Source organism: Bos javanicus, chromosome X (assembly GCF_032452875.1).
Source record: "Bos javanicus breed banteng chromosome X, ARS-OSU_banteng_1.0, whole genome shotgun sequence".
Classification (NCBI taxonomy): Eukaryota; Metazoa; Chordata; class Mammalia; order Artiodactyla; family Bovidae; genus Bos; species Bos javanicus.
The window spans coordinates 42963064-42980261 of record NC_083897.1 but is presented as its reverse complement, the minus strand read 5'-3'; the positions used below and the strand labels follow the sequence as shown (position 1 = coordinate 42980261).

At 36.0% G+C, this 17198-nt stretch overlaps 1 pseudogene; it reads right to left on the bottom strand.

Moving 5' to 3' along the window:
- Positions 1 to 295: 295 nt before the first annotated feature.
- Positions 296 to 396, bottom strand: LOC133243577 (U6 spliceosomal RNA; annotated as a pseudogene).
- Positions 397 to 17198: the final 16802 nt, after the last annotated feature.

The following is a 17198-nucleotide window of genomic DNA, read 5'->3' as shown; positions in this document are numbered from 1 at the left end:
TTATATCATATTCTATTGATCTGTATTTCCATTTTGTGCCAGGACTATACTGTATTGATTACTGTAGATTTGTACTAACTATAGTCTGAAGTCAGGGAGCCTGATTTCTCCAGTTCTGTTTTTCTTTCTCAAGATTGTTTTGGCTATTCATGGTCTTTTGTGTTTCCATACAAATTGTAAATTTGTAAATTCTAATTCTCTATAAAATGCCATTGGTAATTTTATTTGGATTGCATTGAACCTGTAGATTGCTCTGGATTGTATAGTCATTTTGACAATACTGATTCTTCAAATAAAAAATATGGAATGCTTATAAATTTGCAAGTCATTCTTGCACAGGGGCCATGCTAATCTATATTGTCCCAATTTTAGTATATGTGCTGCCACAGTGAGCACCATATGATGATCTTGATGTGGTATCCTTGTGTGGGAGTGTCCCTATACAGTCTGTTCACAGTTTCTTCAGTGAGAAATCTGGATTTGAAGTGAACATGGGTTATATATTTCCCCTAGGTGTGCTGCCAGTTGGGGATAGGTGAGGCTGGAGATGGAATTTCTAGAATCATGGTCAAGTTTGACCTGGGGCACCTCTTCTGTTCAGTGGCGAACACCATCCTATTGGTAGAGGGGTTGGATTCCATGTTCCTGGAGCATAAGCCCTGAGCTTTTGGCCCATGTTGGCTCTGTTCCCTCTAAATGTGTGCCCTCCATCTCCCAGTATCATCACCCTCACTCTAAAGGGGAGCAGTGCTGGAGTAAAAGGGTCTGATACAGGTACTTGGCATGGATTGAGTATGCGTTGTAGTGGTCCTGGCACCAGATATCCAGTCTACTCCCAAAATAAGCACCAGAAATTGTTGGTTCCCCCTGCTCTGTTTAGATGACTTTCTGAGTCTGAGCCACTTGTTTCCTCACAATTGTACACTCCTCTCAGCCACTATATTCCTTCACCATGGAGCAGGAGGAGGCAGAGCTGGCATGTAGCTCAGGCTGGGGCACATACCAGGGCAGTGGGGAAGAGTCAGCCATGATCCTGGGCAGTTTCAATCTTCTTACTCCTCCTTATTTTGGGATTATACAAATGTGTATATACCCTTTATAAGTGGTGTCTAGGTTTCTTACAGTCTTGCTCTCAGTCCCACTTGTTTTCAAATTAAGGAGATTTGTACTATCAGTGTTCAACTCCAGGACTGGGGTGCTTAATATGAGGCTCAAACTTCTTATTCCCCAGAGAGAATCTTCAAGCCTGTATAATCATTTTCTTCTTCTGTGTTCCGTCAAAGAGGTGCAGGCCCCAAATTTATTGCTTGTCTTCCCTTCCTTCTAAACTCAGTGTAAATCTTACTTAGAGACAATTACAGAAAATAGTCTTTCTCTCAGTCTCCAGTTTTATTCAGTGAAAATTCCTTCACATGTGGATGTATTTTTGATGTTTTCATTGAAGGGAGGTGAATTCCATGCCCTCCTATCCCACCATCTTGTTCTCTCAAGACTGTAGATTTTAAGGGTGAAGGTGAGTATTCGGAGAAATTCAAGTAGAGGACTAACATTATCGGAACTGCTTGTTTAAACAATCATCTGCTTAATGCTTAGAGAACTAATTGAATTGGGAAAACTAAAGTCAAGACGACCAGTCAAGCAGTGTCTTGCAGAAGTCCAGGAAAAAAATCATGGTAACTTCTATATGGTGATAGTGATGGGAAAAGTTAGGAGGGATAAGATCCTGGATATATTTTGAAGGTAGAACCATCTGGATTTGAGGATGGACTACATATTGATGGTGAGAAAAAGAGAAGTCCAAAGTTCTTGCCTTCAGCAACTAATGAATGACAGTGTTGCATACCAACATAAGGAAGAATGAGAGGAGCATTTTGGAAAGTATGTATGAATTAGTGCAATTCTGGACAATGAACTGGACAAACAAAGCATGCTCCTTTTCAGATTTCCTCAGTTGCCTCATTTCTGTCTTATGATTGGTAACTGTACTGTATCAAGTTGCTACTTACTCTTCCATGTCTAAATTTAAATGAAATTCCACACCAGGTAGTGTGGGATCTGTCTTCCTGAGTATAGTGACAAATTTATTATGCATTGCCCAGGTTTGAGCAAGCAGGACTATCAGTGCTAAAACTCTGTCAGTCCCCAGTGAACTAGAATGCTATTTTGCCCTTAAGTAACTACCAAGGGGTCAGATGATATATCATATGTTTGGGGAATTAACTGTTTATCAAATGGACTTTGACTAATGAGAAATGAGAGACAGATGATGTTGTAGGCTGACTTTTCTGGATACAAATACTTACATTGATGTTGTTCAGTTTCTAAGTCATGGCCAACTCTTTGAGACCCCATGTACTGCAGCACATCAAGATTTGTTGTCTTTCATTATCTCTTGGTGTTTGCTCAAACTCATTTCCATTGAGTTTATGATGCCATCTAAATATCTCATTCTCTGTTCCCCATTTCTCCTCCTGCCCTCAATTTTCCCCAACATTAGGGTCTTTTCCAATGAGTTAGCTCTTCACATTAGGTGGCAAGAGTACAGGAGTTTAAGCTTCAGCATTGGTCCTTCCAATGAATAGTCAAGGTTTATTTCCTATAGGATTGACTGGTTTTATCTCCTTGCTGTACAAAGGACTCTCAAGAGTCTTCTCTAGCATCACAATTTGAAAGCATCAATTCTTCAGCGCTCAGCCTTCTTTATGGCCCAACTCTCACATCTGTACATGACTACTGGAAAAATGATAGCTTTGACTATATGGACAGAAAATAAAATCTTTCATTACTTCTACTTTTTCCCCTTCTATCTGAAGTGATGGGAATGGATGCCATGATCTTAGTTCTTTTAATGTTGACTTTCAAGCCCGCTTTTTAAGTCTCCCCTTTCAACCTCATCAAAAGTTCTTTAGTTCCTCTTTACTTTCTGCCATTAGAATGGTATCATCTGCATATCTGAGGTTGTTAATATTTCTCCCAGCAATCTTGATTCCAGCTTGCTATTCATCCAGCCCAGTATTTTGCATGATGTTCTCTGCACAGAAGTTAAATAAGCATGATGACAATATACAGCTTTGACATACTCCTTTCTCAATTTTGAACCAGTCCATTGTTCCATGTTGGGTTCTAACTGTTGCTTCTTGACCTTCATGCAGGACACAGGTAAGGTGGTCTGGTATTTTTGTCTTTTAAAAAATTTTCTGCAGTTTATTGTGATCCACACAATCAAAGGCTTTATGGTAGTCAATGAAGCAGAAGTAGTTCTGACAAAACGTGGTCCACTGGAGAAGGGAATGGCAAACCACCCCAGTATTCTTGCCTTGAGAACCCAATGAACAGCTCCAGAAAAAATGAAAAGGCTGGGCCAAAGCTGAAATGACACTCAGTTGTGGATATGTCTAGTGGTGAAAGTAAAGTTCAATACTGTAAAGACCAATATTTCATAGGAACTTGGGATATTAGGTCCATGAAGCAAGGTAAATTGAAAGTGGTTAAATAGAAAATGGCAAGAGTGAATGTCACCATTTTGGAATCACTGAACTAAAGTGGACGGACTTAATTCAGATGATAATTATATCTACTACTGTGGGCAATAATCCTTTAGAAGAAATAGAGCAGCCTTGATAGCCAGAAAAGAGCCTGAAATGTAGTACTTGGTGCAATCTCAAAATTGACAGAATTATCTGAGTTCATTTCCAAGGAAAACCATTCAACATCACAGTAATCCAATTCTATGCCCCAACCACTAGTGCTGAAGAAGCTGAAGTTGATCAGTTCTATGAAGACCTCCAAGACCTTCTAGAACAAATACCAAAAAAGGTGTCCTTTGCATTATAGAGAATTGGAATACAAAGTAGGAAGTCAAGATATACCTGAAGTAACAGGCAAGTTTGGCCTTAGAGTACAAAATGAAGCAGGGCAAAGGCTAACAGAGTTTTGCCTAGATAACACACTGGTCATAGCAAACACCCTCTTTCAACAACACAAGAGACAACTCTACACGTGAACATCACCAGATGGTTAATATTGAAATCAGATTGGTTATGTACTTTGCAGCTGAAGATGGACAAGCTTTATATAGTCAACAAAAACAAAGCCTGGATTTGGCTGAAGCTCAGATTATCAGCTCCTTTTTGAAAACTCCAGGCTCAAATTGGAGAAAATAGGAAATATCACTAGGTCATTCAGGTATGACCTAAATCAAATCCCTTATGATCATACAGCAGCAGAGGTAAAGAATAGATTAAAGGGATTGTATCTGGTAGATAGAGTGCCTGAAGAACTATGGACAGAGGTTTATAACATTGTACAGGAGGCAGTGACCTAAACCTTCTCAAAGAAAAAGAAATGCAAGAATAGCAAAATGGTTGTCTGAGGAGGCCTTACAAATAACTGAGGAAAGAGGAGAAGCAAAAGGCAAAGGAGAAAGAGAAAGACACATCTTGCTGAATGCAGATTTCCTGAGAATCACAAGGAGAGATAAGAAAGCCTTCCTAAGTGAACAATGAAAATAAATAGAGGAAAACAACATAATTCTAAGGACTAAAGACTTCTTCAAGAAAACTGGGGATACCAAAGGAATATTTCATGCAAAGATGGGCACAATAAAGGACAGAAACGGTAAGGACCTAACAGAAGCAGAAAAGATTAAGAAGAGGTGGCAAGAATACATGGAAGAACTTTTAAAAAAAGAACTTACTGACCCGGGTAACTAGGATGGTGTGATCATTCCCCTAGAGCCAGACATACTGGAGTGTTAATTTAAATGGGCTTTAGGAAGCATTACTACAAAAAAAAAAAAAAAAAACTAATGGAGGTGATGGAGTCCCATCTGAGCTATTTGACATCCTAAGTTATTATGCTGTTAAAGTGTGACACTCAACAGGTCAGCAAATTTAGAAAACAGCAGTGGCCACAGGACTGGAAAAGATTAGTTTTCATTCCAATCCCAAAGAATACCAATGCCAAATAATGTTCAAACTACCATATAAGCATGCCCATTTCATATGCTAGCAAGGTTATCCTCAAAATCCTTCAAGCTAGGCTTCAGCTAGCTTGAAGGATTGAGAACTTCCTGGATTTACAACCTGGATTTAGAAAAGGCAGAGGAACCAGAGATCAAATTGTCAATCTTTGTTGGAACATAGAAATACTTACATTAGCATGTTGTATATTTATTGTGGGTTATCACTTGTATGGAAGGATACAGAAGTAAGATGAGATAGAGGGAGAATTTTAACTGTGAGAAACACTCAACAAAACTGGCTAACCCTATGGTAGGCATGTAAAGCCCATTAGAAATGTCCTGAAGTAGACCAATATGGCCTAAATTTTCTACCTATGTAATCCACTTTTGGTTGTGAGCTGCCACAGGAAATGTGTGCTATTGGATTAGATGGCTCTCTGAAGGAGGTGATAGCTGGAGTGTGACTCATTATAGCATTCCCAGCAGCGGGTCAACAAATCCTTTCTTGAATGCAGTTATGCATAAGCACATGTTCATGCCCCCTACAGAAAGGACTTGGAAGGTAAATCTCTGTCTTTATTCCCACTGTGGACTGCTCTGAGGTATGATCTTGCAAACCTTGAGATGTCTGTGTATTAAGTGAACATTGTTGATGAATCTAAACTGCATTTCGTTATCCTTTTACTCCTTGCATTTACTAAACTGGATTTGTCCTCTCAAATTATGCCATCATATTTATTTTTACTTCAGACTTTGATACCTAGAAGTCTTAACCAGTAGTGTTAAATATGAGATGCCTTTTAGACATCTAACAGTAGATATTAAATAGACATCCATAATATCAGGGCTGCAGTTATGCATTTTTGAGTCATAAATGTCATTTAAAACCATGAGACTGAGTGAAATGAACTGGAAAGTGTGCATGGATAGAGAAGAGAAGAACATTGAGTTCAGAGTTAAATTGTAAATAAATTGAAGCTATACATAATCCAAATATCATTTCCTTAAACATGAGCATTTAAAAACAAAGGAAATACTCTCAGTTACCACTAAGCATTGCAGTTTAAATCACATTACTTTTGTCATTCATATATTAAAGCAAGATTTAGCATTATCTTGGAGAAGGGGATAGGCAGAAATATGAAATGAGAGAAAGGAAGGGAACATTGTCTCCAAGGGATCAGTCTGTTACAATGTTCTTGAGTCTGAGATCAAGGAATATAAAACTAAATTAAGAAAAATACTCCATCAATAATATAATTGCAGTATTATTCTTCCTATACCAGGAGGCATTTTTTGCTACCTGTATACTGCCTGCTTTGCTGGAGAATAGTGTCTGAGATCACAGAAGACCTCAGAGATCGTAGAATCAAATTTGTAGCCTTGAGTTCCAAAAACAGACTCTTATAGTACAAGGGGGATAAAAAGGTCTTGAAAGTTAAGATTTTTCTTTTATAAGAGCTCTTTTTGGAATGCAAAGATTAAACTCTGAAGGAAGCTATTTATAATCCCTATACCATACAAAAATATTAAGAAATATATAATGAGACATGTAATGCAATCCAGTGAGAGGATTGGAATTGATAGATTTTAAAACTTCCATGAAAAGAATAATGATAACTAGTAATTTTATTTCAGAGTAATTAAATTAAAATTTTATAAATAAAAAATTGAGGGCTTATAAAATTAGTCACAAGAAAACAAACCTACTTTTTTTTCAAAATCAGCATGCAAAATTTAATGTTGCTTTATACATTCATCATTTATTTTTCTGTTTGTAAAAGTATTACAAGATCATTTTACATGTAACAGTATTTTTGGCTTGGTAATATATGATGATATGTGTAGCCTCTATTCCAAATTTCCTTGTGAATTTTGCTTTTGGCAACCGTGGGATGGGGATGATTGCTTCCTACACATATCTGTCTGTAACTGATATTGACAAGGGGTCCTCTAAGAGAAAATGAATTTGGATCCCAGTTATTTTTCTTTGAAACTGAGAGTCATTAAAACACATATAGGAGAGTGGTATGAGAACAGAGGGCATGAAATACGATGGGAACTGTCCGAACTGCAGACAGTTACCATCGTGTTTCATGCCATCTGTTCTCACACCACTCACCTATATGTGCTTTAATGACTTTTCAGAGAAAGCCTTTGACAAAATTCAACATCCATTTATCATAAAAACTCTCCAGAAAGCAGGAATAGAAGGAACATACCTCATCATAATAAAAGCTATATATATGACAAACCCACAGCAAACATTATCCTCAATGGTGAAAAATTGAAAACATTTCCCCTAAAGTCAGGAACAAGACAAGGGTGCCCACTTTCACCATAACTATTCAACATAGTTTTGGAAGTTTTGGCCACAGCAATCAGGGCAGAAAAAGAAATAAAAGGAATCCAAATTGGAAAAGAAGAAGTAAAACTCTCACTGTTTGCAGATGACATGATCCTCTACATAGAAAACCCTAAAGACTCCACCGGAAAACTACTAGAACTAATTAATCAATATAGTAAAGTTGCAGGATATAAAATCAGCACACAGAAATCCCTTGCATTCCTATACACTAATAATGAGAAAATAGAAAGAGAAATTAAGGAAACAATTCCATTCACCATTGAAACGGAAAGAATAAAATACTTAGGAATATATCTACCTAAAGAAACTAAAGACCTATATATAGAAAACTATAAAACACTGGTGAAAGAAATCAAAGAGGACACTAATAGATGGAGAAATATACCGTGTTCATGGATTGGAAGAATCAATATAGTGAAAATGAGTATACTACCCCAAGCAATTTATAGATTCAATGCAATCTCTATCAAGCTACCAACGGTATTCTTCACAGAGCTAGAACAAATAATTTCACAATTCATATGGAAATACAAAAAACCTCGAATAGCCAAAGCTATCTTAAGAAAGAAGAATGGAACTGGAGGAATCAAGCTGCCTGACTTCAGGCTGTACTACAAAGCCACAGTCATCAAGACAGTATGGTACTGGCACAAAGACAGAAATATAGATCAATGGAACAAAATAGAAAGCCCAGAGATAAATCCACGCACCTATGGACACCTTATCTTTGACGAAGAAGGCAAGAATATACCATGGAGAAAAGACAATCTCTTTAACCAGTGGTACTGGGAAAACTGGTCAACCACTTGTAAAAGAATGAAACTAGAACACTTTCTAACACCATACACAAAAATAAATGCAAAAAGGATTAAAGATCTAAAAGTAAGACTAGAAACGATAAAACTCCTAGAGGAAATCATAGGCAAAATCCTCTCTGACAAAAATCACAGCAAGACTCTCTATGACCTACTTCCCAGAATATTGGAAATAAAAGGAAAAATAGACAAACGGGACCTAATTAAACTTAAAAGCTTCTGCACAACAAAGGAAACTATAAGCAAGGTGGAAAAGACAGCCTTCAGAATGGGAGAAAATAATAGCAAATGAAGCAACTGACAAACAACTAATCTCAAAAATATACAAGCAACTCCTACAGCTCAATTCCAGAAAAATAAATGACCCAATCAAAAAATGGGCCAAAGAACTAAATAGACATTTCTCCAAAGAAGACATACAGATGGCTAACAAACACATGAAAAGATGCTCAACATCACTCATTATCAGAGAAATGCAAATCAAAACCACAATGAGGTACCATTTCACGCCCGTCAGATTGGCTGCTATCCAATAGTCTACAAGCAATAAATGCTGGAGAGGATGTGGAGAAAAGGGAACCCTCTTACACTGTTTGGGGGAATGCAAACTAGTACAGCCACTATGGAGAAGAGTGTGGAGATTCCTTAAAAAACTGGAAATAGAACTGCCTTATGATCCACCAATCCCACTGCTGGGCATACACACTGAGGAAACCAGAACTGAAAGAGACACGTGTACCCCAATATTCATCACAGCACTGTTTATAATAGCCAGGACATGAAAACAACCTAGATGCCCATCAGCAGATGAATGGATAAGAAAGCTGTGGTACATATACACAATGGAGTATTACTCAGCCATTAAAAAGAATACATTTGAATCAGTTCTAATGAGGTGGATGAAACTGGAGCCTATTATACAGAGTGAAGTAAGCCAGAAGGACAAACACCAATACAGTATACTAACGCATATATATGGAATTTAGAAAGATGGTAACGATAACCCTGTATACGAGACAGCAAAAGAGACACTGATGTATAGAACAGGCTTATGGACTCTGTGGGAGAGGAAGAGGGTGGGAAGATTTGGGAGAATGGCATTGAAACATGTGAAATGTCATGTATGAAATGAGATGCCAGTCCAGGTTCAATGCACGATGCTGGATGCTTGGGGCTGGTGCACTGGGACGACCCAGAGGGATGGTATGGGGAGGGAGGAGGGAGGAGGGTTCAGGATGGGGAACACATGTATAATTTTTTTTTAATTAAAATTGAATAAAAAAAAAAAAAAGAATACAGTCATTTCTAATGAGGTGGATGAAACTGGAGCCTATTATACAGAGTGAAGTAAGCCAGAAAGAAAAACACCAATACAGTATACTAACACATGTATATGAAATTTAGAAAGATGGCAAAGATAACCCTGTATACGAGAGAGCAAAAGAGACACAGATGTATAGAACAGTCTTTTGGACTCTGTGGGAGAGGGAGAGGGTGGGATGATTTGGGAGAATGGCATTGAAACATGTATAATATCATATATGAAACGAGTCACCAGTCCAGGTTAAATGCATGATACTGGATGCTTGGGGCTGGTGCACTGGGATGACCCAGAGGGATGCTATGGAGAGGGAGGAGGGAGGAGCGTTCAGGATGGGGAGCATGTGTATTCCTGTGGTGGATTCATGTTGATATATGGCAAAATCAATACAATATTGTAAAGTTAAAAAATAAAATAAAATTAAAAAAAAAAAAAGAAATATGATGGGAGCCCCTGAGAGACAATTAAAAATAAATGAGAAGGAAATCTGACTCCTGATCTAAGCTCAATACAAGGAGCTTGAAGGCAGCAGGCAGGAATAACTGATTCTGCATGTTCTGTGAAAATCATATAACTTTGTAACTCAGCCATTATCGTTGTGATTATACTTTGAGTTAATGATGGATTTAAATTGATAATATCTTATTTAGGTTTTTATATTATACATATTCGTAGTGAAGTTTTATCCTTGGTTTTCTTTTCTTACTTCCTTTTTATTTGGATTTTATTTGAAAAGTTTGAATATCAGGATTGTGCTACTAAATTTTACATTGTTTCATATGCTTCATAATACTTTGAGTCGTATAATTTTTCATTGGAGATATAATACATCTTACACTTTAAACAATCTAAGTTAGGAAATATTTGGGAAATTGGAGATGGTTATCATTCTTTTTTTCTCGATAGTTATTAAACATTCAGGTTTCCACATATTTAGGGCCTTTGGTTTATTTCATTAAAACTTGCTAATATGTTAACATTATCTTTCATGTATCATTCCTATATTTTTGTAATTTTATCCTTTTTCTCAAGTTATATGATCGTGTTTAATCTTTGCTTTTCTTGATTTCATGTTTTCACTATGTTTTTTAAAGACAAAACTATTACTCTTTCTCTGTTTCCTACTTTATTTTTTCTTTTACTTTGTTAACCTCTTCCTTTTTACATTCCTCAGGTCTACTTGTTGTTCCATATATTGTGTTATGTTTAGTTCACAAATAATATTACATTCCTTAAGTGTTCTATAGAATGATATTGTTTTATTTTTATTCTTTTAAATTATATAACCCATTTCAAAGTTATCATGGAGCAAGACTGAATTTTCATACAGAAGTGCTTATTTGGTGTAGTCACATCTGGGAAATATTGACAATGTTCTTCAGTTCCACTCCCTAGTAACTGCAGTTTATACTTTTTGACTGATGAAAAATATTGCATCTTATAAATAATCCATCTCATAAGAATATTCATCTTATGAATAATAACACAAGAGAACAATACACATGGACATCACCAGATGGTCAATACTGAAATCAGATTGATTATATTCTTTGTAGCCAAAGATGGAGAAGCTCTATACAGTTAGCAAAAACAAGACTGGGAGCTGAATTGTGGGTCAGATTATGAACTCCTTATTGACAAATACAGACTTAAATTGAAGAAAGTAGGGAAAACCACTAGACCATTCAGGCATGACCTAAATCGAATCCCTTATGATTATACAGTGGAAGTGACAAATAGATTCAAGGGATTAGATCTGATACACAGAGTACCTGAAGAACTATGGGAGGAGGATCGTGACATTGTACAAGAGATAGGTCAAAACCATCCCCAAGAAAAATAAATGCAAAAAGGCAAAATGGTTGTCTGAGGAGGCCTTACAAATATAGCTGAGAAAAAAGAGAAGCTAAAAGCAATGGAGAAAAGGAAATATATACCCACTTGAGTACAGAGTTCCAAGAATAGCAAAGAGAGATAAGAAAACCCTCCTCAGTGATCAATGCAAAGAAATAGAGGAAAACAAAGGAATGGGAAAGACTAGAGATATCTTGAAGAAAATAAGAGATACCAAGGGAACATTTCATACAAAGATGGACACAATAAAGAAAAGAAATGCTATGGACCTAACAAAAGTTGAAGATATTAGGAAGAGATGGCAAGAAGACAGAAGAACTATACAAAAAATATCTTCATGACCCAGAAAACCACAATGATGTGATCACTCACCAAGAGCCAGACATCCTGGTATGTGAAGCCAAGTGGCCCTTAGGAAGCATCACCATAAACAAAGCTAGTGGAGGTGATGGAATTCCAGTTGAGCTATTTAAAATCCTAAAAGATGATGCTGTTAAAGTGCTGCACTCAATATGTCTGCCAATTTGGAAAACTCAACTGTGACCACAGGACTGGAAAAGATCAGTTTTCATTCCAATTCCAAATAAAGGAAATGCCAAAGAATGTTCAAACAACCACACAATTGCACTCATCTCACAGGCTAGCAAAGCAATGCTCAAAATTCTCCAGGCCAGGCTTCAACAATATGTCAACTATGAACTTCCAGATGTCCAAGCTGGTTTTAGAAAAGGCAGAGGAACCAGAGATCAAACTCCCAACATCCACTGGATCACTGAAAAATCAAGAGAGTTCCAGAAAAAAAACATCTATTTCTGCTTTATTTATAACACCAAAGCCTTTGACTGTGCAGATCACAACAAACTGGAAAATTCTTAAAGAGATGGGAATACCAGACCACCTGACCTGTCTCCTGAGAAATTTGTATGGTGGTCAAGAAGCAACAGTTAGAACCAAACATGGAACAATAGACTGGTTCCAAATTGGGAAAAGAGTACATCAAGGTTGTATATTGTCATCCTGTTTATTTAACTTTTATACAGACTACCTCATGTGAAATGCTGGGCTGGTTGAAGCACAAGCTGTAATCAAGATTGACAGGAGAAATAACAATAAACTCAGATACTCAGATGACACCACCCTTATGGCAGAAAGCAAAGAACTAAAGAGCTTCTTGATGAAAGTGAAAGAGGAGAGTGAAAAACTTGGCTTAAAACTCGACATTAAAAAAACTAAGATCATGGCATCCAGTCCCATAACTTCATAGAAAATAGGTGGTGAAATAATGGAAACGGTGACAGGCTTTATTTGGGGGGGCAGTGGCTACAAAATTACTGCAGATAATGACTGCAGCCATGAAATTAAAAGATGCTTGTTCCTTGGAAGAAAAACTATGACCAACCTAGACAGGATATTAAAAAACAGAGACACTACTTTGCCAACAAAGGTCTGTCTAGTCAAAACTATGGTTTTTCCAGTAGTCATGTATGGATGTGAGAATTGGACTATAAAGAAAGATGAGCACCAAATAATTGATTCCTTTGAACTGTGGTGTTTGAGAAGACTCTTGAGTAGTCCCTTGGACTGCAAGGAGATCAAGCCAATGAATCCTAAAGGAAATCAGTCCAGGGTGTTCATTAGGGCTGATGCTGAAGCTGAAACTCCAATACTTTGGCCACCTGATGTGAAGAACTCACTCCTTGGAAAAGATCCGGATGCCGGAAAATATTTAAAGCAGGAGGAGAAGGGGATGATAGCCGATGAGATGGTTGGATGGCATCACCAAGTCGGTGGACATGAGTTTGAGCAAGTTTTCTGTGTTGGTGATGGACAGGGAAGCCTGGCATGGTGCACTCCATGGGTTTGCAAAGAGTCAGACATGACTGAGCTACTGAACTGAATGAATAATCCCTGTTTATTTTCTCCCCATACGCTGTCATTCAAGTTGCTCCAGCTTTGTTTACTGTTGTTAATATTTCTGTTTTTACATGTCTTATGGTATACATTTGCAAGCATATATTTTGTACATGTAACTAATATAATGAAAATTATTTTCCAAAAAGGTTGTATTAAGAAAATGTTCTCCCACCAGAAATATATAGCCTATTGATTCACTCTGTCTCTAAATCTTGGCCTTGTCCTGATTTATTTTTATTGAATACTTTTTGTTTTATTTTATTACATTTTTTCGTGCTGCTACTTTATATTTTTTAAAATATAAATTTGTTTAATTGGAGGTTAATTACTTTACAATATTGTATTGGTTTTGCCATACATCAACATGAATCCACCACAGCTATGCATGTGTTCCCCATCCTGAAACCCCCTCCCTCCACCCTCCCCATACCATCCCTGTGGGTCGTTTCAGTGCACCAGCCCCAAGCATCCAGTATCATGCATCAAACCTGGACTGGCAATTCGCTTCATATATGATAATATACATGTTTCAATGCCATTCTCCCAAATCATCCCACCCTCTCCCTCTCCCACAGAGTCCAAAAGACTGTTCTATACATGTGTCTCCTTTACTATCTCGCGTACAGGGTTGTCATTACCATCTTTCTAAATCCCATATATATGCTTTAGTATACTGTATTGGTGTTTTTCTTTCTGGCTTACTTCACTCTGTATAATAGGCTCCAGTTTCATCCACCTCATTAGAACTGATTCGAATGTTAAATTTTTGCCAATTGAAAGAGTATAGGGTTTTCTCATTGTAGTTTTATGTGTATTTTCTTAATTGTCAATGGAATAGAGGATCTCTTTCTATTGGTTGTAAATGTTTCCTTCACTTGAAATATCTCTTTTTTCGCTGATTTTTCTATGAGTATATTTAGTGTCTTCTTATTGATTTACATGATATTCATATTTTTCAGTTACTATTCTTTCTTGTTTATATGTGCTCTAATACATTTTTTTTTTCTCCCAGTCTATGGCTTGTGATTTTTTGCTTTTCTTTCGTGTGTGTGTGTGTGTATGTATGTTGTGTTTTTACTCTCCTAAAAGCTTTGCTAAGTGGACAGAAGTTTTGCTTTTAATATAGTCAAATTTATCATGTCATAAAAAATTTTTTTTTCTTTAGAAGTTCGTCTCTACCCCTAAGTCAGGAATATATTCACCTATATTTCCCATTAAACATTATACCATTTTATTGTTATATATAAGGTTTTTAATTTCTTACATAAATTTAATTTTTAATGGTGTAATGGTCCAAATTCAGTTTTTCCCTATGAATAAACGTTTTCTCCACCTGCTTTTATTGAATAGTCTTTCCCTATTTATCTACTATGCTATATTTGACATATCAAATTTTTATATATGTGTGGATGTGAGGAAATAAAGTTTTCTAGAGTTCTCACTTCTCCTGTTAAAAAGCCTTAACCTCCTGAGACATAAAAACATAAAGATAGAAAATATTTGTCTTAATTTCTCCTAGGACCATTTTGCTTTTCACATACACAAGAATAAGATTGGAGCTATTTGTCCCTGTTAATTGCTTTGACCCAAAGGAACAATAAAATGTCTCCATCTCTTCCAGAGAGGGTCTAATAGTTACAGTCCTGATTAGACTCCTAGGATAAGTCCCAAAGTTCCAGGAAGACTAGAACTCTGTCTCCCTTGGTATTTACATGCCAAAGGGTTGAAGCCCAGAACTTGCAATGTTTCTGTTTTAAAATAGACAATTGAGGCTTATTTAGCACTTGGAAAGATGCATTTATATTCCAGAAGGTGAGGGTAAGAACCAAGGATACTTTCCATTTAATCTTAAGCAAGCAAAGGGGTTTTTCACTGTTTTTGGGGGGAAGGAGGGAGAACAGAGGGTGATTGCCTAACTTTTGTATAAAAAATAAAGGAAATTCATTGTTAGGCACCCCTTGTTTGTGGCAGATAACCTGACAACCCAGTAGAAAGAGTCCATAAGCTTTCATATCATCAGTGGGTATAAGTGTAGGAACTGGTGGTTGCAGTGTTTTTCTGGTTGTTGATCTGGTTATGTCAATTAGGAACTCTTTTTATGTGACCTAAATGCCTTTTGTTTTTATATCTATATATATCTATATCTATCTATCTATGACTTATATATAGCATATACAGTATAAATATATCTATAGCATATATATGGTATATAATTATATATTATGGTATAATTATAAAATATTTTAATAATTGCATTATATTAATATATATTATGTATATGTGCATGTATATATAAAATATATAATTATATACATAACATATTTATATTATGGGGTTCCCTAGTAGCTAAGATGGTAAAGCATCCGCCTGCAATGCAGGAGACCTGGGTTTGATCCCTGGGTTGGGAAGATCCCCTGAAGAAGGACATGGAAACCCATTACAGTATTCTTGCCTGGAGAATCCCATGGCCAGAAGAGCCTGGTGGGCTACAGTTCATTGGGTCACAAAGAGTTGGGCATGACTAAGTGAATAACTCACATGTATATTATGTATATATGTATGTGCATGTGTGTGTATATATGAATACAATTATTTAAAATTTTATAATTATACATATTACATAATTATAGTATATATTATATAGTATATAATTATATACCATATATATGCTATAGATACATTTATGATATTTATGCCATATATGTATGTGTACATATATATATATATTAAAAAACAGGGAATCTAGGTCATATGAAAAAAGTTCCTTATTGATACAAGATCAACAACCAGAAAAACACTGTAGCCATCAGTCTCTACATTTAGATCCACAAATGATGTGAAAATTTATGGATTCTTTATACTGGATTCTTTCTCATCAGATTATTTGCCACAGACATATATTATTATGGTGAAAGTGGGATAATGTGTCAAACCCTTCACTTTGAAAAACATTGGATCCCTTTCCCTACTCTATTCATAATAATTCCAAGCAGTGGTAGAGCAAATCTGCTGTTTTTCTCAGAAGTATCTTAGCTAATTTTAGAATAATTTTCCACAAAATCCTATGACTAGCTTATCAACCTGCATGAAAAACTGTTGAAATTTTGATGGAATTGCACTAAATCTGTAGATTAAGGAAAAGTGCTACCATTATTATATCACCTTCTATCCTGAACAGGTATATCTCTCTTTCTATGTAAGTCTTCCTTAATATATCAATGTAATTTTATTATTTTCCCTATAGAGATGATCAATGTCTTTAGATACATATTTAGGGAATGATCATTTTTGATGCTGTTATAATTTTTAATGATCCTAGTTATTTGTGGTTTATAAAATGTCATTTGACTTTTGAATATTGATTTCTAGCTGCCCAATGCTGCCCTTCTATTCATTTTAATATTTTTTCTGTAGTGTACTTTGGGATTTCTATGTAGACAACTATTTCATCTGCAAATAATGGCAATTTACCTCCTTTTTAATCCTTATGACTTAATTTTTCTTTTTCAGTTTTGCTGGTTATATCTCCATTATAATGTAATAGAATAAAATCAGTGATAGTGGCAGTCTTTGTATTGTGTCTGATTTAAAGTTTCTCAATTCCATCACTTTGATATATAATGCTTCATTATCATTCAGTTTTAAGTGTTTTCTTTTGTCCTGTGAATTAGACTTAAATGTTTTATATTTATAATAGATATTTAAATTTGTCTTATTGTTACTAACTTCTACCTTGTTTCTGTTAGGAATCAAAATATAGTCTTCATATTATCTGTTCTTACAAGTTTTTGTTTCAATTGTATCTTACAGACACATCTTTGCTAACTGCAGTGAGTCATGCTCTCGTATGATCAATTCCATTTAAATGTGGATGGTACCTGTAACTTCAAACCAACAGTCTATGGCCAAGGTGATGGGTTATTGCTACCTGATTCATCTATTTTATAAGGTGAAAGTGAAAGT